At 47.8% G+C, this 21,523-nt stretch overlaps 1 long non-coding RNA gene across 2 annotated transcripts; it reads left to right on the top strand.

Moving 5' to 3' along the window:
• Positions 1–1,296: 1,296 nt before the first annotated feature.
• Positions 1,297–4,952, top strand: LOC134525274 (uncharacterized). 2 transcript variants are annotated; one of them, XR_010073739.1, is made up of 4 exons: positions 1,297–1,401; positions 1,482–1,651; positions 3,153–4,036; positions 4,307–4,952. It is a non-coding gene; the product is annotated as an uncharacterized LOC134525274 (long non-coding RNA). The 2 variants fall into 2 exon arrangements; XR_010073738.1 differs by having other exon boundaries at positions 3,153–4,952.
• Positions 4,953–21,523: the final 16,571 nt, after the last annotated feature.

Below are 21,523 nucleotides of genomic sequence, written 5' to 3'. Positions count from 1 at the left end.
CTCTCTCCTCAGAGAGGAGAGGAAGAGATAAGGAGATTTATGAGTTTAGAAAAAGAACTAAACTATTTTAATGAAAATAATAATAAATAAGAAAATAGTAAATAATAATAGAATTATAAAAATTATAGAAAAAAGTATATAATATATACAAAACCATATCCAGCTCCCAGGACGACGATCATTTCACCGGCAGACACAGGGAAAGTCCCAGACTGGAGTCAGCGATGGACAGGAGCTGAATTCCGGAACTAGAGTCAGGAGTGCTCGGATCAGGATCAAAGGCAGATGAACAGACAGGGTCCTCCTCAGACGTCAGCTGTTGAAGAAAGAGCCTGACCCTTTGATCCCTCAGCTTTTATACCGAGCGTGATGCAGATGGGATGGAATACCCTGTTGGTCAGTTTGGGGTCCCCTGACCCATCCCCTCCTCCCTGCAGGTGGGACCCCTCTGCGCTTCTCCGCTTCCGACCCTCCAACGGGGCAAACAGCGAAGTTAGCTGACCTTGGTTGTTATAGCAATAAGTCTAAGCAAGAGCCTCTGTGCGCACCGTTCCGTGGTGTAATCAGGTCTCACCACTCTGAGAGTGAACAGTGTCTGAACAATACGCTGTTAATTTCAGGCTTCAGTCAGTTAGAAGAGGCCCAGCTGAAAAGTAAAATTACGAATCAGAAAACTGATTCTGTTTTACCTCAAACCAGGATACTATGCGTCAGGGATTTCTCTCTGCGGGTCAGCTTTGCAATCTGTATCTGCTGATATTTGGCCAGTGCTGAGCGAGTCACGGAAGAGGAACATCCCATTCCCCAGCAGCGACCAGATGCGCGGGGGAGCCTCGTGCAGGCGTGGAGCTAAACCCAGGCTCCTGCTGCTGTAAGAGGAAGGGCAAGTTCCACTGACCTGACACTTCCCTGCAGCCTGAACACATCATTTCTAAAAGAGAGCCTGCTGATTGCTTTTCTCCACATCCACGCTGATAACACTAAGGTGCCCAGCGCAAGGAGTGAAAATAACCCCAGCAAAAAATTTCCCAAAGCTTTCTTAAAATAATTTCACTCATGCACGTGCGGGAATTCCGATGTGGGAATAAACACGTCATTGGCATTTGTTGGGCCATTTAGCAGCAATCTCCCTAACGCAGGGTGTATGAGCAGCGACAGCCCCTACACACACTCGCCCCAGTGCAGCGAGACGAAAGCCCTCGTTTTCTCCTTCTGTGTCATCCACCCCCTCGATCCACCTCCCGCCTCCACGGGGAACCCGCAGCTATTTCCGTGAGTCCCTGGAAAGATCAAACCAGCGAGCGCGTACATCGGCAGAGGCAGTCGCAACCAAGCCGAGCACTTGTTGCTGCCTTCGTGAGTGCAGGAGAAAAGACAAGAAAGGAAATGGGGGCGGCAGAGGTAGGATGGGATGAAAACGCATGGAAAAGGTCACTGAAGAAGGGACCCTTGGGCTCTGTATCCCTGGTTTTTTGTTTCAGGGCTGGGAGATCGCCGCTGTCTGCGTTGCTTCTACTGCTGGAGTGGCTGCGGATCACTGTTGAGATTAAAATATTGGGCACATCCTTGAAGGACAGAGGAGCCATTTCTACCTCTCAGCTGGAGGAAAGGAGCAGGGCAAAAAACAGCCCAGGAGCTGGAAAATCTGCTGGTAAATACTAATCGTTCCTCCTCCTTTTACTTCTCTGCTTTTGAACTTCACTCTAGGTCTTTTGTTAATAAACTATACGAGTATCAGCCCAGAGCAGCAACATGAGCCGTACAACAGACGTGGGGGCCTTGTGAGCTCCATCCCTGTGTTTGACATTAATTCACCCCGTGACCTCTGCAGAGACATTTCACCTCTCTGCCCTCCAGGCTTGCCGAGCCCGGTGATGGATTTCAGCTGCAGGGACGAAATGATGTTTGCAAGGCGTCTCTAGTATGCAAAAACAAGTTGTTTCTTTGCTGGAGTGGGGGGAAAAAAATCATAACCCTGATCTGACCTTCTTTCTATCCCTTCTTCGGAGGAATCTTGGAGTTCATGCCCCTGTGCAGCCTCCCACATCCTCTGTTGTTTAGAAGGAGCATTTTGAGTTCCCACTTGCCCTGGGTGCTGAGCTGCTTTTCACCCTGTAACCTTTAAGCGAGGCTCTGCCCTTCCACAGGATTCGGTTTCTTTGCTTGTAAAACTGGGGGCAAAGATCTGTGAAGGCGGGGATGGATTTCCAGCCCCTCTGGTGACGTGGGGAAGCTTCCCTCTATGGAGCTAGCACTTCCCTGTTTCATCAATATCTTTGCAAAGATAAGGATCTATTAATGACAGTAATAAGTCACATATAAAGACTCAGAGAGAGTAGGGAGTTAATATTTTAACTCTCTTCTTTACAGCAGAAATCTCTCTGGAGGCCATTCAGTGTTAATTGCTGGGAATTAGGGTGACTCTGCACTTCAGACTGATCCGTCTTCTATTGGAAAATGCAGGGTTGCTTCTACTTTATTTTTTTTTTTTAAATAAAATCTTTCATCGCTTATTTCAGTGATATTTTCTGGAGAAATTGAAAACTCCGATGTTCTCATTTCAAATAAATTACATCTTTTTTTTTATTTTGAAGTCATTAAATGTGGGCTTCTATATGATTGTTGAATACGAAGGTTAATATTCAGGTGTATATTTGCAAATCTGAATATATAAATATATAACACCATCCATCTTACATGGATTTTTAATATTAGGAATGACATTTTATATACAAGCACAGCCTTGGCGGTGACACGACTGAAGACATTTAATCTAGTCACAGCTACAACATCGGATCTGCTCTACAGAAACCCTTCTGAGCAGATATTTGTATAACCTGTTCCTGAAAGCCTCTAGGAACTGAGATTTTGCAATCAATCAGCTGCACAACCTATGTCAGTGCTGTGCCATTATTACTATTAGAAAGGCTCTCGTAATGCCTATATAAATATTCCTTGATGGAGGTGAACCCATTATTTCTCATCCTGTCTCCAAAGGTGATGGGCAATGGCACACTCCTTTCCTTTCATCGTTTTCCTTTTATGTATTTGCAGGTGATTATTTTGGTGTCCTTGGTCAATTTTCCCTTGATTAGACAGCCCCAGCTCATCCAGTTCTTCCCTAAATTGGATTTTCTTGCTGCTGTCCTCAGGTTGTCTACATCCTCTCTGGGTCCATCCATGAACTCTCAACTTCAGCTGACACCTTTCTGGGCTGAACACATCAAGAAGGTTCCTCCCATACCTTTCTACAACTCTCCCTGGATACACCAGGAGATCTTCTTCTGCCAGTGCTGACTCTGTGCAATCCACCATCACTCCCTGGTTCTCTTCCGCAGAGCAGAAACTAGCCATTTCCTTCCTGAGATAGCATTTCAATTATTATAGTATCTAAGTATTACAGTATTTCAATTATTAATGCAGTGTCTTCAGCTAATTGTGTACACCCGCATTTGTAGCTTCCTCCACCCCTAAGCTAAATACTCTCCAGTTCATAATCGGAGTCAGCAATGAACACCTCACATAGCACCAGGTCCAAGGTGGGTCCCTGCTCCACCTCAAACAGCCCGAAGAATTGTTGGCTACTCTGAATGGTCTTTTTTAAGTATTTTGGGCTCATTAAGTAGCCAGTCATGTCTCTCCACCTTGCCTCTGAGCATGCAACGTGGACAACATCCAAAGCATCACAAGAGCCCATCCTTCTCCCTTACACACAAAGCCTGTGACCCTCTCATGAGAGGAGATTGGATTGTTCTTGACAAATCTGTTCTGGCTGTGATTCATCTCCTTGTTATCCTCTAGAGGTTTACAAAGGACCGGTTTGATTATCTGTGTGTATTGGGTCTGACCCAGGTAACGGATGTATGGTCGTGCGGTCTCCCTTTCCCCACATGCAGGCGCAAGGCTTGTCCTTTTCCAGCCTGCTGGGACATCACCCCCTGTCCATGCGTCCTTGACAAGAGTCACACTAGCTATGACCCTGCGTCGTTTCTGCCAGCGAGTGCTCCAGACATTACCAAGCGAGGTCCACCTGAGAGTACGTATTGCAATATTCCCCAGCTCACTTCTTTCCCTTGCTGTGGCACAAGCACATTCTCTGCTGTTACTAACGCTCACGTGCAGCCCAGCCAAACACCGCTTGCCTGTATCGGACTCCGCAAACATGGCACTGTGCACGTTACCCGCCCTGTCTGTCCCGATCTGTGCCTCTCCATTGAAGAGTGCACCAGCCGCTTATTTGATCTCCCCCTTATCAATTAACATACTTGCAGACTCATTTCTTGTTCCTCTTCTGTGTTCCTTACAGCCAGTCTATGATTTCATGCCTTGATCATCCTGTTGTGAATGTCACATCATTTGGGCAGGGAGCGTTTTCTCCTCCACTGATGCTCGCTCCTCACTCGCTGCCAGGGAGCTGCCCGGCATCCCTGCTGCCGATGTTCTGCCTCGTGGGGGGAAAGCGGGGTGTGCGTCCCTTCGTGTGCAACATGTCATAAATTTCCTTCTGATCTGGATTGAAGAAAAGCTCCCCAAAAATGGGATTTCTCATAGGATGGAAATCATAGAATCACAGAATGGTTCGGGTTGGAAGGGACCTTAAAGCCCACCCAGTGCCACCCCCTGCCCTGGGCAGGGACAACTCCCACCAGCCCAGGTTGCTCCAAGCCCCGTCCAACCTGGTCTTGAACCCCTCCAGGGATGGGGCAGCCACAGCTTCTCTGGGCAACCTGGGCCGGTGTCTCATCACCCTCAGAGTGAAAAATTTCTTCCTTCCCATTGCTAAACGCTGCCTTTTGTTAGTATCAGTGGTGGGGAGTCAAGAAAGAGAACAATACAGACCTTCTGCTCCCATTTCCAGAGATCTTCTAGGTCCCCCTCAAGTGGCATTTGTGCCTTATTTTAATGAGCCCATGTTCCACCAAAGTCAAATGAGTTCTTGAACCATTGACCTTAATGGGATTTTGTGTTGTCAGAATAATAGGCAAAGATTATTGCTTATATTATATTGTGCACATGGATAATGTGAATAAAATGACTGCTGATCCAACTTGCAGGATTACAGCATTGTTCTGTAAGAGCTCCGGGTAACCAAAGTGTGGAACAAGCTTGCCATAAAAAGAAATACAGTGGTTACATATGAAACAGCAATAGGTAATTTTATGACCATTAATAACCTTTGATGCTGTGCAAACTAAGACTATGATAAGGGTAATGAATCCTCATGCTTCAGGACATAAGAACACTTGCAAGGGAAGAGGAACGAATTTGCTTTTGCCCGTTGAACAACTGGCTAAGCACATTACGAGTGCTTTTGCCCTTTCTCTGAAGCTTCAGGCCTTATCTGCATTTTGGGATGGAGGATGCTGGAACCCAACGGAAAATGCTCGGGTCAGATGTGGAATTTTACTACCTGAAACAGTGCTTATCACTGTGTTAAATCCCATAAAAATAAATGGGATGTCTGCTCCATTAAGCTTATTGATTCTTTGGCCCCAAAGAGTAATGGAGTTGGTGTGCAATCTGAAGAGAAAAGGGCAAAGTTCTCTGTCTAGGTCCAGGCCATAAAAATCATACGAACGTGAACCAGATTAGGACTGGCTGCCTTTGTTTCTGATACAGCACTATCAGGTACGAATTTACCCCCCAAAACTTACGAGGAAAATTAAGGTCCTGAAGGACTGATTAAGTTTCATGAAGTATTTTATTTGCTAAAGATACGTGCGGAATGACAGAATGAGCCCTAAACACCACCCGAAAGAAGCTGTGCAAACACGATACCATATGTTATTAATTCCCAGTGGGTACAGCCTGGTTCTGGAATAAGAATATCCAAATTCCCCACAGGAAACTTAAGTGGATTACGCTAGTTCAGGATAGGGATTTTAATTTCAAATGTGTTTTGCTGTAAAATTCACTCCCATCTTAATCCAGTTTAACTAGAGCATTAAATGTGAAATGCAGACTTTATGCTGGCAGTTTACTCACCCTGAAACTTGAAGGTACATGAAATGAGTTCTGCGGTAGAGAAAACAACCTGATGTCCCCCAAAATAAGTGCCTGTTCCAGCATTTTAAGAGCAAGATGTTGGAGATTAAATTTGTAATGTCCCATGTAATTTCTGATGTGTGAAACACAGGGTTCAGATGTTACATCTCTGTCATGATGGTCAATGGAGGTAGATAAAGTTGAGATTAGATAAAACCTTGAGAGCAGTAATAAAACAGCTCCACTTCTGCCCCAGAAGAACAGCCAGCCAGAATATTTTGACCCAATTCCTTTTTCCTCGAAACAAAATGCTTTGTTCCAGCTGAAACGTATGATGAGAACATTTTCTTATCATATTTCTAAGGGGAAGGTTTCTGAAGTCCAGGGTGAATTTTTCTGTCCTCTCCAGAGAAGCATGGGGCTCTGAATTGAAATCTTGGCCTTTTGGATTCCAAGACAGAAGATCTGACACCATTACTTTTACCAAAAAAGACTTCCTTTCATTCCAGTGCAGAATTAAATGAAGTTCATAAACTGTAATAGTCCCAAAACTTTGTTTTCAGTGAACTCTAACTGGGAAATGAATTCAGTGGTTCATGGATGATCTAACCAACTTGTGAGGACATTTAGATGAGCCAGCCCAGGTCCTCTCACAATGCCTGGACCACTGTAGGAGCTGTCAAATCTCCTTCTTTGAAAGGTAGAGGATCAGGAGAGAAAGTAAAAGATAGTTTGCTGAAAGTCTCTTCCCATCCGGAGAGCGCCTATGTATGGATGGTCCTTGGTTGAAATACCTTTGAGCAGAAGGAGGTCTTGTGCGGGGCCTTTGCTATGTGGAGGATAACGCAGCAGCACAACACCCTTATTGAGGTACTGCTCGGATTGAAGGAGCTGGGACTGTTCAGTTTGAGGAAGAGGAGGCGGAGGGGAGACCTCATCACACGCAACAACTACTTGAAAGGTCATTGTAGAGAGGTTGGTGCTGGTCTCTTCTCACAGGTCATTAGCGATAGAACAAGAGGGAATGGGTTCACGCTGCAGCAGGGGAGGTTTAGGCTGGACATTAGGAAAAAATTCTTCCCAGAAAGAGTGGTCAGACACTGGAACAGGCTGCCCAGGGAGGTGGTGGAGTCACCATCCCTGAACGTGTTTAAGAGTCGTTTGGATGTGGTGTTAAGGGATATGGTGTAAGGGAGAACTTTGTAGAGTGGTGTTGATGGTTGGACTCGATGATCCCAAAGGTCTTTTCCAACCTGAATGATTCTATGATTCGATGATTCTAAAGGCAGCAGAAAGTCCACACTGAAAGTAAAACAGCTTTATATATGCTTTAGGTCAGAGTCTTCAGGGCATTTTCATATTGTCCTTGTACAAGATAACTCGCTGCAGTAAATGAAGTCTAATGACTTTTCTAGGAGAACAATAGTTTTAATGAAGTAGCTTTGCCTTTGTTTCATAAGCAGTGTAATTCTAAGAAGGCATTGAGCTAAACGTTTTTGGGCATTGGAATATTTAATTTATGAGTGTAATGTAGGACATGCCACTGAAATGATTTCTAATTAGGATGAAGTGTAAGAAGTAAATCTGATTAGAATTAAGACCTCCAGCAGTTTGGGTGTTTGCCTTTGGCTTGGTGCAGAGCTGCTCTGCTGAGTCCCTGCAGGGCTCCCAGACAACGTGGCTGATATCAAACCCTTCCCTTTCTGAACCCGATGGGTGGCCAGCCTGGCAGGGCAAACGTGCCCTTTACAAGAATTAAAGCAGATATGTCTAGAATAACAACGGGCTATGCAAAAAGAAATAAAAATAAAAATAAGATCTCTGGGAGAAGGGAGTCAGTTGAGCTGAATAGACGGGAGCGTAATTAAAGGTAGCTCCCGAGGGCCCCGACTCCAGGCAAGTATGGGATGAGCAGTTGGTGGGGTTGGCTGTGCTACCGTGCAAGATAGAATCATGGAATCATAGGATCATAGAAAGGTCTAGGTTGGAAGGGATCTTCAAGATCATCGAGTCCAACCATTAACCTGACATTGTCAAAACCACCACTAAACCGTAGAACCACAGAAGATGATTGAGAGATGGAGCAGTGCAGGCACCATACTGCTTTATGAACTGTTATTGCCCAGCTGTTTCTGCAGCAGTGCAAGATCCAAATAACAGTCACCGATCAGGACTGTAGGATTGCTCAGTGACCTCAGGACACTGCTCCAGGGATTGGCGAGAGACCCCACAGAGAGCAGGAGAACCATGATAATGTTCCATCACATGAATGCTACCTCCAGAAAAGAGGAGATGGAGGAGGCCCTTTGAAAGGATTTGGATGTTCTTTGGTGCTTAAATGCCTCAGCCCTGGCATTTCAGCCTTTTTAGGTGCAGAATGCATCTGACTGACAGTAAAAGGAGTGGAGAACAGCGTAAAAACATGGGGAGAGATCTTAAAAATGCAGAAAGAAGTTAGCTGCTCTTTCCCTGCTACAAGTATAAAGATACTAACCCTGCTGTGAGCATCTCTGTAAATCCACCTGCAGAAGCCAGAGGGAAGGGAAAGTGCCGACTGTTGACCATAGGAGCTGAGATCCTCTTCTCCATACACCTCTCCATACAGCTGCATCTTTACAGTCCTGCAAACCTCAGGCAGAAGCTTTGTACAAGGGGGTAGGAGGCAAGTCAACGTCACAGGCAGCCCTGATTCCTCTGCTGGAAGAAATGTCTTGCTCACCGGTTTGGCTCACGGGCTAACCAAAACCCACCAGCCCTGAGGATGGGCAAACTTTGGAGTAATTAGCGGAAACCAGGAGCCAGCACCTTGCCAGACATGTAGGGGTGGGCCCTTGGGAATATGATGCTCCAGTTTTTAGGGAACACATTGTCACTCTTGACTTTTAGGGAGCCTTAGCCTGTTTCCCAAGAGGACTTGCATTCGTCAGCCAAATTTACATAGCTAAAATCACCTTCCCTTGAACTGAAGGCAGGAGGCTGTTTTGTGCTCCCTAGACACACATGCGACCCCGCTCCTTTCCTCCCCCGCTCTTTGCCTGCTTTCCAAGTAAACTGCCTTTATAGCAAGATTCATCCTGTTTAAATATTAAATAGCAAAGCCATATAAATTAATGGTGCTGTTTTAATACCCTCCGTTAAAGCCAGGCCTATCAGCAATGACAAATTGTCTCATTATGGGACATTAATTTCTTGTAATTTATTTTAGTGAGTGAAGGTAAATTTATGGTTCCCTTTTCCCTGGGGCATGTTGAGACCCAGCTACCAGGTCAGCAAGAGGTCACTAAGCCCCAGAAGGACTGAACTAAATGTCTTGCGAGGCTGGGAAGGAAGGGAGGAGGAAATTAATTTGTGCAACCAAGAACCAGCGCAAGACCAGCAATGGCGAGACCAGCAACGAGCCCTCCAGTCCCCAGGTCTCTCCCATGGTGGTTTCCAACTCCATCTGCCAGGTGAAACTCTCCGCAACCACTGCATCTCCCCCCGACGTTAAACTACCATGCACACCTCTGTGCAATGCAATTGGAAGACCTCAGCCCTGGTGGAGGCACGCTCTTGGGGCACCCATCTGCAGCATCATCCTAAACTCTCTGGGTGTGAAAACAAGGGGTACGGTGTCTTTCTCAGCCCAACTTGCTCGAACACATACAGCGACGTGGTGAAAGACAGAAGGGATCCGGGTTACCTGCCTTCCTGGATGTTGTTTGCCATACCGGCTGGGCTGGGGGCTGCCGTGCCACCGGGGGGTTTCAGCGTGACACGTGGCACAAGGAGCACCAGCCCTGGAAATCAGAGCCAGGATCTGTGTCTGAGCAAGAGCTCAAACTGAAGTGACTGAAATTTTCAACGGGGCCAGTAGCATCTGACACTCTTTGACCCGTCAGATGAAGGGGATGGGTGGGGATTTTTCTCTCCCTTTGCTGGCCGTGCACTTTTCACAGCTAACACAGCACATTTTCAACTATATATATATAAATATATAGATGTGGAGTAAATAAATTATGCATGATGGGAATATATTTTTTTTTCCCTTAAATCCATTATAAATGCCATTATTACATTGGAATCCTTGATGAGCTGTGCACTGCACAAAACTCATTTAGTGGCTCCTTGATTCCCAAATGAGCGTGCAGAGGCTGCTCAGACCCAGGCTGGACTTGACCCACTGAGAAAGTAATAGAATCGCAGCTAACGTTTCTGGGGCATCTCCTGTCCCACAGGGCTGACAGAGTGGTTTATAACCCAGCGCTGATATTTCCACACCTGGATGCATAGATCCAGCCCTAGAGATCCCAAATGAGCGCGCTTAGTCATGAGCTGCTCAGAAAATGACTTTTTTTTTTTTTTCGGCTGGGAAAGGGAAGTTTTATTTACAGTTTGGAAATCAAGTCGCAGCAGCCCCAGCGAGGGCTGTAAGTGGGTCACTGTGATTGCAGGTCGGTCTGGCCCTTCCTTCTCCCCACATCGGGAAGTGGGTCTTCCCATCCCAAAAGAGATCTACAGAAACCGAGGAAGAGAGTTCGGCATTTGGCAGGGGAGATGCATTAGTGATGCTAAATGTTTGCAGAAGGAGAAATTGAATGTTGCAATGGGGAAAAATCTTTACTTGGTGAAATTCTGCATGGGGCAGGGAGGCCCCCGAGCACGGGTGCAGGCAGGATTTCTGCTTTTAAACAAACTTGTGGATGGCAAGTGGATACCCCCAGACACACCTCATCGCCTGCAGAGACTTTCCCCTCCTCAAATACCATTTCCCCGGCCTGAAGGATGAGAGATATTTTCAGCACTGCCCTGATATTTGCACCGCTGACCTCCACCATTCACCCTGCTCCAAGTAAGGATGTTCCTGCTATGGAGGGGAATGCGCGAGGGGCTGGAAGGAGGTGTACCATCCCCGAGCAGCTGTGCCTGGAAGTGGCTGCAAGGCGTGCAGATCCGTGAAATCATTTCCCTTGCAGTAAACCGTGAGCATTGAATCCTGATCTGCCTTTTTTAAAAAAATAAAGAAGACCAAAACGCCAGCAGCATGCACGCGCTCACTGGAGGGAAAACACTTTTCACATCATTGCACGGCTACCTGCTTCCACAAGATGTAATTTCCCTTGCAATTGCCTTCTGCTACATTAGACTTTGCTGAAGACACGGCCCGATGCTGTTCTTCACAGCACAGCTTGGGTTTCCTGGTCAAATAGCCAGCTGCCCAAGTGAAAGCAAAAGCTTCGCCGCAGGGTAATGACAAGGCTTGGGCATTTCCCCGCAACACGGAGGCGGCTGGGGACAGGGCTGGCCCGTTCGGCCGTGCCAGGGACAGGCTGTTGTGCCATGGGCCCCCCGGGTACAGGGATGCTCCCATAGCAAAGGCAGATGGTATCTTTTGCCGCTAATCATTCTGGGACAGAGGAGATGAGCTGTTTTCTGCCACAGGGCACAGAGGAAAAGCTGTGTCGGCGGGCGGGTGGCAGGCTGGTGGAGCCCTCTCGGCAAGGATAGCACTGAACTGGAGCTGCTGAGATGAGGGATGGGGTCTCGTTTCTGCTTTAGCACAACCCAGGAAGTCACCGGGGGTTTGGTAAGGGATTGTACCTTGCCAGTTGCCTCCTGGATGTAGGCTGTCTATCTTTGTTTTATCCTGCTTTGGTGAAGTGAAAAGTAAGATACGTTACCTTGCACTTGCGTATGCACCATATCTACATACCTCAGCCGGGCTGGGGTAAATTCTTCAAACTTGAGAGCTCAAAGGAAACCCCAGATGCGACTCCGCAGTAGCTTTTTGCTATATATCTTGTTCCAAAATGCAAGCAAGTAAATGAATGTCAACACATGGCTGTTGTCTGAGGCTCAGAGGATGGTGTAAGGGTCATGCAAGGCTACTGGCCCCTCCTTGGTCCCTCGGCATTTATGGCCCTGTCTGTTTACCAGTGTCAGGAGGTGGCAGCTGCTCCCCCTGCAGTGCTGCCGGCTTCACAGCCCTCCCTGTCGCTGCTGCACTCTGGCGAGAGCCCTGCCCTGGAGATACGGGGTGACAGGGGTTTGCTCCATCACGCTGGAGCGATCCAAGCCTACCACATCCCTGAGTAACACCTTGGACTTTCTGTCTCCGGCTATGTCGGCATCGGCAAGTGGAAAAGCAGGGACAAGGAGAGTTAAAAATCCGTGTACAGCACCCGGCACTAGGACATCATGCCCTTTTGGGGGTGCAGTAACACGGGGGACTGGACCCCAGGCTTCCTAACCTCCTGCCTCCTGCCCTTTCCACTCAGCCATACCACCTGCCTACTGCTGAGCTGTGGGATGCTGCACAGCAGCACTGCAGGACAATTAGGACGGGAAGGACAGCAATGGCATATCCGGATGAAATGACAAAAGCTATTTAAGATGCCAGGTTTCCAGGCGAGGAGAGGAACCGCAGCTCTCTCGGCTTCCCCCGGAGTGATCAGCACTTCTGACACGGGGTTGCAAGAAGGGTGGGGAAAATTTACCATCGTCATGGCTTGAACAGGACAGCAGGGAGCCTGGTCCTGCTGTCACGTGAACGGCCTCTCTAACCATCAGCTTTGGGTCCAGCCATTGGGAAGACCGCAGCCTTCCCGGGTGGGACCCGGAATATCCTCCATCTCCTCCTCTGCAAAAGGGCAGTGTGGCACCTTCCCCCTTTCTAAAGCGTCCTGAGACAGACGGAGGTTCAGCCATAGATAAGAGCTCATTGCTGTCCTTGGCTCCAGGTTGTTCTAGGAAGTGGGCCAGCACACGGAGAAGTCAGCAGAAAGTCTCCTGGCAGCTTCAGCAGAGCGGTGATGCTCCGGGAGATGTGCTCACCATGTGAAATGCACCACGCTGGGTCTAGGGCTGACATACGTCCAATAACCCCCACTGACTCCCGCAGAGCTCTGTCAGGCTGCTCTACCTGAGGATGTCACCCAGAAGCTGAGAGACCTCAGGAATGTGCTTTCCTTTGAAAAGCAGAGCCAGTCCTTCAAGTAGCGCATGCCTCAGCACAAAAACTGGGTGCCCAGTGCAAGGAATGAACATAACGCCGGTAAAAATTGTTGTTTGGCTTAATTGCCAAGCCCCCCTCTGAAGGGTCCTTTCCCTGTGACTGCTGGAAGGAGAGAAGCTCGTCTGTGTAGCTGGCAGAACATAATCTCAGTAATGCCGCTAACGTGCTGTGTAATCGCAGGCAGCCGTGCAGGTAGCTGTGGCCAGGAGGAACGCTTGTCCCTGAAGGGTCAGGGATTTAGAAATCTCTCGATATAAAGCTGGAAAAAGAGTGCAGAGCACTAGTGTCCTGATTTACACGCAGAGCGACGTATAAATAGCAGTATTGGATTGGCTTCAGGGGTCTCGCTGAAGGTTTTCAAGCTTTCCTTTGTTCCCAGGAGCTTGCTCCGTCTTGAAATCGGTCTCCCTTTCCCTGCGACACAGAGGGGTGAGGTTTGCTGTTGCTCTGACATCTCCCAGCTGCTCTGCGCTGCCTCGGAGCTGGGAGCAGAGATCCATGCCCACGCTCAGAGCGGGTGTCCTAAGGGTTTTGTTGCAGACCGCAACCAATTCCAGGCACCGCTTTTCCACCAAAAACCTCTCTGTTGCAACGCTGATCTTTTTTTTTTATCTTTTTTTTTTTTTTTTTTTTAAATATGTGTCAGCTGCTTTTTACGGAGGAGAAAAGAAAACAACGGTGCTCTGCTCGTGACAGGGGACACCTGGAGAAAGTGCTGTCTTTGACTTTTTGGCATCTCTAGGCTGGACTTCTGCATACAGATCCCAGATTAGGTGTCCTCAGAGCCACAGCAGCTGAAACAGGCAACCTGCTCTAGAGACTTTATTTTGATTTTTCAAAGCCTTTCTTTTAACCCTTAAATCATCACCTTGGACTGCAATTGTCTCCTTTCCATGTGGGAAAGAAACTGATTAGAACATCATGGCAAGAAAAATGAAGAATAAAATAAAATTTGGTTGTAAGCAACATGAAAAGAAAGCTGTTTGGGTTTAGGCTGCTTGTAGCTCTTTTCATAATTAAAAATAAATCATTTATAGGGTATGTAACAAAGCTGGAGGCCCAAGAAGTATTATTTCCTCCTTACTCTCTCTGTACTTGTGGGGCTCCTCCAACTTTTAGATAACTCATGTTTGCTTCTCCTTGGGGAGAGACTCTGTGATCTGAATGCATTTCTCCTTCTCCAGGGAAGAAGCCGGTTGCGGACTGGGATGCTCTTAGACATGACTTACACGCTGGGATGTTTAATGACAAAGGGATTGACTTCAGCCTGGTGCTGGGTAGCCCCAGGGGAATGGAGCCCAACAGCCTGAAATGACACTACGATGTGGTGAAAAATGCTACTCTTGCCTCAATTATCCCTTTGGTGCCCCTGCAATATCACTAAACGTCACCCGAAGGAGCAGAGGCCAGGCGTCCTGCATAAGCACCCTGATGGCAGAGCTCTGATTTTCACTCCAAGTACATCTTTCATTCATAACCCAACTACATGCGCCCACAGAACTAGAGATTTGATGAGTTTGTGTCCTCTGATTGCAAGAACCGAGACCAGGGGGGAAAAAAAAAAACAGCCCACCACCCCCTCCAAAAAAACCACCCTAATAACAACCCAAAAAAACCCCCAAACCTCAAAGAAAAAAACAGAACCTCAAAGATGCAGAGAAACTTTCCCCCGCCCCGGGCCCTAAAGTCACTGATGCTCAGTAAGTTGCCCTGGGAGGTCTGTGAGCGTGATATCGAGCTACGAATTCAAATCCAGGATGATCATGCTGTTGCCCTTTGGTGCTGTCAGAGCCGGGGATGAGTTTGGGAGGCCTCTGCTTGCCTCGAGACAGCGATGGGCACCTCCAAGAGAACCTGGTCCTGTCTGTGCCCTTGCCAGGAGCAGAGCCGTTAAGGACTGATTAAGCTGGGAACACAGAGGTCCGCGTATGCAACATGACTTTCCCCCTCCAGCAGCCAAGAATGAAAAATGAATGTGTTTGCTGGCTGTGTTGCCCTGGGCAATTGATATTTCAGTCTCCGAGGCTCTTGGGCACACGCGATTTTCACAGTCAGTTAAAAATAAAAGCTGGTTCATCGCAGCGACTTTCCACGAGGGCCTTAACAGTGGGGTTTGTTCTGCCTCTGCACTACCCTGCTCCTGGCAAGGGAAAGGGTTAAAAGCCGGCACCACCACAGCCAACAGCCCATCAATGGCAGTTTTAAAGTCGTTGCTCTCAGTGATGTTGAGTCCTGGTTTATGAGGTGGGGAATGCAGCCAAACAGCCTGAAATGCCATTAGGATGGGGGGCGAGAGGAGGGGGGACAGGGGACTCGAAAGCAAACAAATACTGTTGCGTTGATTTAATTTCTCCTGGACTTCCAAAGGTCTTGCCATTATTCACTGTCATGCTTCACCTCCTGTCAGTTAGCCCCAGATGAGAGCCTGGGAGCTCGAACAATTAATCACAGCGGTATGTCAAGGTGCTGACGGCCCGTGGCAGGGCCAGCCGGTGGAGGGAGGGATGCTCTGGAGCGGGGAGCGAAGGTCTGGTTCAAGGCTTGCCCTCTTGAGGAGCTTTTATGCTGTGCAAACGTGGTGCTGCTTTTAAACAAATAACCTTTCCGGAGCAGATAAAAGCTCGTCATGCCTCAGCCACTGCAGAGCTGTCCCTGTGCGGGGGATGTTTATTCCCCCCTGTGGTAGTTTAACCTCAGCCAGCAACCAGGACCACGGAGGACCCAGGAGAACTCAGCCGCTCGCTCACTTCCCAGTTGTGATGGGGGAGAGAATCATAGAATCGCCTAGGTTGGAAGGGACCTTTCAGATCCTCTAGTCCAACCATCAACCAGAAGAGTAAAAACGAAGAAAAAATTGTGGGTTGAGATACAGATAATTCAGTAGGTAGAGCAAAAGACGCACACACAAGCAAAGCACAACACGGAATTCATTCACTGCTTCCCATCGGCAGGCGAGTATTCAGCCGTCTCCAAGAAAGCAGGGCTCCATCACGCATAACGGTTACTTGGGAAGACAAACTCCATCACTCCGAACATCCGCCACTTCCTTCTTCTTCCCCCAACTTTATGTACTGAGCATGACACCCCACCGGTCAGTTGGGGTCAGCTGCCCAGGCTGTGTCCCCTCCCAACTTCTTATGCCCCCCAGCCTGCTCTCCAGCAGGGTGGTGTGAGGAGCAGAACAGAGCCTCGACAGCTCGGCAACAACCGAAACCACCAGTGCTCTATCAGGCTATTCCCATCCCAAACACAGAACACAGCACTACACCAGCTGCTGGTAAAAAAGTTAACTCTGTCCCAACTGAAACCACGACAACCTCCAGCGCCTTTACAGTGCTGCAGACGGGACTAGGCTGCAGGTTGTTGCCCTCTCCAAGGCGTTGCAGACGGACCTAGAGCTGACAGGTTGCCATGCACCCAGGGTCTGGTGCAGGGCTTTGGAACATTGCGAGGTGAGGAAGAGGAAGTACCTTGATTTCCAAAACTTGAAGTTGAGGTAGAGTAGGCAGCAGTGCGCGGCAGGGCATGGGAGCCCTCTATGTTAGTTAAAATCTATGATTGCACCATCTTTGTGGCCCAAAAATGGCAAGGGCAGCCTCAGGCTGCTGCATTTCGATCCCCCCTCTGCTACTTGCCAGCTGGACATTGTTTAGCAAGTTGCAGTGTTCTCGTGCCTCATTTTCCCCAGCACAATAGGGATAGGGGTAGTGACTTACCTTGGCCCCTGCTCCCAGAGTTAGGCATGGAAAAGGCAATTTAAGAACTCTTTGCTTGCTGGCTCCAACATCCACCTTTCCAGGACGCTCCACAACCAGACAGCAAAATATTGCTCACTGTTTCAGCCACCGTGCTGGGCTGTGGCAATCACAGAATGGCCTTTTTACCTTCCTTCCACCCCCAAATGGCAAAGAGGGGATGGATAAACAAAAATGCCCTTTCATCTAACTTCTCCCTCAAGCGAGATGGCTGGGTCTGTAAGCACATAGCCCCCACATCAACATACCTTAGGTTGAGTTCCCGTTCCCTAATCACTGACAAATGCTGTACAAAGCACTGGAGAATCGATAGGTCCTGACCCAGGGACCTTATATCGTCAGGAGTCAACCCGTCTGTGACAGGTCTGAGACCCTGAGAGCGTGGAAACCCCGAGATGTGCCAGATGTTAAAGGCACTTGGGGTATTCCAAGACCTTGTATAAATTTAACCCATGTCATGTGTATCCGTGCAGGGCTCAGGAGAAAACCCGGGGCTGAAATTGCTGACGGGGATAATTAATGTTAATCCCGGTTAAGTTGGCACGTCTGGAGACGACTCAGGGACCAGCTGGGACCAATATCGGTGTGCTTTCATCTGAACTGGCGGGCCAAGGCTGAGCAAGGGGGAACCATCAAGGGACCTCCAGCTCTCAGGAATTTTATACATATTAAGATTTTGTTGCAGCACTTGGGAATATTTTGAAGACAGTAACTTGATTTCTCAAACTAGAAATTAAGTTGGTATCACAGCCAGCTTATCATGTCCGGGAAATTGCAGGGAGAACACAGACATGGCGTGCACCGTCCTTCTGGCTCTCATCTCCTCCCGTGGGAAATCGTGCAATCGGGGAGGGCTGGAAAGTTCCCCAAATGGAAAGCTTAGCGCACTGAGGCGATGGAGAGCTTCGGAGAGAAACACGCAGAGTTTCAGCGCCGGTTGGGAATTCAGGCTGAGGATTTTGCAGATGGTCGGGAGGGTGGTTCAGAGGCGCAGGCTCAGGTCTCCCGAGCCACTTCTGATGCCCTTGGAAATCTCAGCTTTGCTCTGGAAATCTGGATCACGCGATGCGTTTTTCACAAGATTAATTGTTCCCCTCAGAAATATCAGAGCTGTTTCTCCTGTGATATTTTGCCTCTTTGCTTCTTAATTTTTCAGAAAGCGGTTTCCAGATTCTCGCCACAGAGCAGCTGCCCTCCGTGGTTGAATTTTGAAGGCAAGGTCTCAACTTGGTGCGTTTTGTCCGTCTGCCTCACTTGTGACTATCTCAGTTCCTTCTCCTTAGCAGGGGGAACATCAGGTGGGATATATGCCGAGTGCAGCCGTATGTATTTCATCTCGGGTTAGTCCTAAGGCCAGCTCGGATCTCTTGCTTTCTGCGAGACCGTTTGCCTGTGCGGGGCTGCTGCAGTTTGCCGAAGGGCCGTGCAACACCTCTCCAATTGCCATAGCAACACGGAGCAAAACGGGTGGCAGGTTGGTTCGGGTCTGCAGGAACGGGGACAAAAAGCATGGAAATGAAGGTGAAAGCAATTCCGCCCGAGCAACGCCCTTGCAGCAAGAAGAACAAGAGCCTCTTGCATCCACTCAGCGGGAGCAGGCTGTTTTTCCTCGCCCCTTGTTCAAAGAAAATGAAAAAGCAGTGCAAATCTGGAGGATGCTCCGCCTGAGCGTCACTGCTGGCTCTGACCTCCTCCTTGACCTTGACTCAGCCAAGTGGCATCTTGGTGTCTTCTCCCATTGCATCAAGTCCCATTTCCTTTCTTTCCTTTTCTACCTCAGATATTATGGCCTCTAAACACCTCCCACTGCCATGCAGGCATTTAAGGTTAGATCCTCAGCTACGGTAAATCAAACAGTCCACAAACTCCCTGACAACAATTCAGCTTTTACCCACACGCCTACTTTTAAGTCAGCTGCTTCTGCTGAAGTTTCCTGATTTGGGGGGATAATTTCGGTGTGAACCAAATCCCTCCCTGCTCCAGTTCAGGTTTAATGTGAGCCTTACCCTTCCATGGAGTTACCATTTGCTGTCTAGCAACCTTCAAAAAACCCGACCGCTGAATTTAGCTGGAAACAGGTGGGGTTTGGAGGTGGAATTCATGCCGTTTGCAAAAACTGTACACTTCCGCGATCTTCTTGGAAAATGAGGCGGTATTTCCAATTTATAAACCTCTGCCTGGAATCTCCAATTTGGCAGGCGTCAGCTCCTCTTCTGCAGAATTCAAAAAAGAATTGTTGATTCAAAGGGACGCTATGCCGCCATTGATCCGGCTTTATTGATGGGAGAGCAAAATTGCAACAAGGTAGAAAAACACCCAAAAAAACCCAACCGAGGGAGTGCTGCAGTGCCTGGGCAGAAATTCCATGGGCACAACAGATTGCATCATGGAGTGGCGGAAAAAGTAGCACTAAATGACAAAAAGACTCCATCAGCTAGGGAGAAAACATCACATTTTTCACAGAAATTGTTTGAATGTCTTAAAAGTGAAGTAAAAAATAAAATGAAGTCAAGCATCACTCCTACTTAAAAGAAGTCCCTTTATTAAGGGGAATATAAAGCTTTTTGGGATGACATAAAAATTATTCGTTTCCAATTGTTCTAGTTGCTTACCAAAGTAAGAATTCTTTGTTTGGTGACTGTTACTTGTGCTGTTCGTGCTCTTCTGTACAAGCTGGGTGCCATGTGTTTACTTGGTATTAATTTGTGCAGAAAGTATTTTAACCAGAAAGTTCTTCTTTGCGAGCTGAAGAATTTTTTTCCATACTGAAGGGGGAAAAAGGACCCCAAATTCTGTTGACAGATGTAATAGAGACAAAGGAATGTCAAATACAGAGCTGAATAATCCTCAGTCCATCTCTAGAAATTTAGGGGAATTTAACTAGTATATTGGCATTATGGCTTTGTGAAATTCACAGCCACAAAAGGAAGTTTAATTTGTCGGCTATGAAAATGTTCAGAACTATTTCCAATTAAATTCTCTGCTATTTCTGCCAAAACACTTCACTCCAGGAGTGTGGTGGATTTATAGACACTCTTTTAGAAAGACTCTTCAAAAAAAAAAAAAACCCCAAAAAACAGCCTTCAAAAACAAATCCAAAACCCTGAACAAAGAGCCCGGCCCTCCAACCTCCTCCTGCGCTCACCTTGGAAAACAAACACGTTGCTCGCGCTGCTTTGAGTCTCCCAGCAGCACAGAAAGCAGCCTGAGATCATCCTGCATAAACACAGACCACAACATCTCATCTCCTGATGGGCGTCCAGCCCGTAATTACAGGTTGAGCTACAACAGAGCTTTTCAAAAGCTGCCCTGGCTGGATTTAAGGATTTCAAGGGATGCAGATACCACCATATCTCCCGGTAATCGCTTCTGATGCTTAATTACCTTCCCTGTTGAGACCTTGCTCTGCTGGCATGATTTGTCTGGAGGTGCAGTTTGCCGTGCCGTTAAGGATGGGGATCAGCTCCGTGTTAGGGTACCCACATTTGGGTGTCTGGACATGGGCAGTTTAGATGCCTTTATGTGTCCAACTCCTGGTGTGGTCAGTGCAGACTTCTCCGTGTAGCCCTTGGAGTCTGCTTTCCTTCTCTTTATCTAATTGCTTTTTGGCAAGACCGTGACGTGTAAGTTTTGGGCTTTTTAAAATAACATTCTACAGTCATGTCACCTTCTCCTGCCTTATGAACCCTCTGTAGTTCACAGACCACGGGTTGAATAAACCACCCCAGGAGGGCTTAGGCGTCATTCCCATGTTAAACCCATGTTAAAATTTTAGTAGACCCCGGCAAATGCTTCTCGTACAGAAGATGAGAGACCAGTAAATATACAATCAAAATCTTGGCTATGTTTATGATAGCCTTTGCTTTGAAGGTCCCTTAAAAGAGTTTCTGTGATCTAACCTCCCCTTACCATCCCCGGTGTATGACCATGAAATTTCAGCCAAATTACAGTGCGATCCTTTGTCTTGGTTTCAATTCCTATAATGATTAGCCATGCGTGATATCTTTTTCTTTTTTTTTTTTTCCAGGCTGTAATGTATTATTATCAGATTAGTATGCTAATTTATACTACAAAGAAATTAAAGCATTTGCAGTGGCGTTAAGTTATTGCTTTAGATATAAATCCCTTGTGGCAACATATAGTAACTCTCCATTTTAATGCCAGGCTCAGAGATGTGTAAGTGACAAATGATCTCCTCAGCATAGAGGTTTTAGGGACAATTTTACTCAATTTTCATAGTGTCTGGATGATGCTTTTAATCAATGTGGCAAACAGCAGGATGCATCTTTTTTAATTGTTTCCAGTCATATGGGTTTAGTGGCATCCTTTTGGGCAACAGATATGAACCCAGCCAAGCAAAGAGACCCATTAAGCGTGGGCAGCAGGGCGAGGGGGGGGGATTCTGCCCCTCTGCTCCGCCCTGGGGACCCCCCCCCTGCAGTGCTGCCTCCAGCTCTGGGGCACCAACAGCAGAAGGACACGGAGCTGTTGGAGCGGGGCCGGAGGAGGCCACGGAGATGATCCGAGGGCTGGAGCCCCTCTGCTGGGAGGACAGGCTGAGAGAGCTGGGGGGGTTCAGCTTGGAGAAGAGAAGGCTCCGGGAGACCTTCCAGCCCCTTCCAGTCCCTACAGGGGGCCTAAAGGAAAGCTGGGGAGGGACTTTTTAAAAGGGCATGTAGTGATAGGACAAGGGGTAATGGCTTCAAACTGAAAGAGGGGAGATTTGGAGGAGATATCATGAAGAAATTCTTGGCTGTGAGGGCGGTGAGCCCCTGGCCCAGGTTGCCCA

Source organism: Chroicocephalus ridibundus, chromosome 19 (assembly GCF_963924245.1).
Source record: "Chroicocephalus ridibundus chromosome 19, bChrRid1.1, whole genome shotgun sequence".
Taxonomy (NCBI): domain Eukaryota; kingdom Metazoa; phylum Chordata; class Aves; order Charadriiformes; family Laridae; genus Chroicocephalus; species Chroicocephalus ridibundus.
Note: the sequence above shows the minus strand (reverse complement) of the source record. Positions and strands in the feature narration are given on the sequence as shown.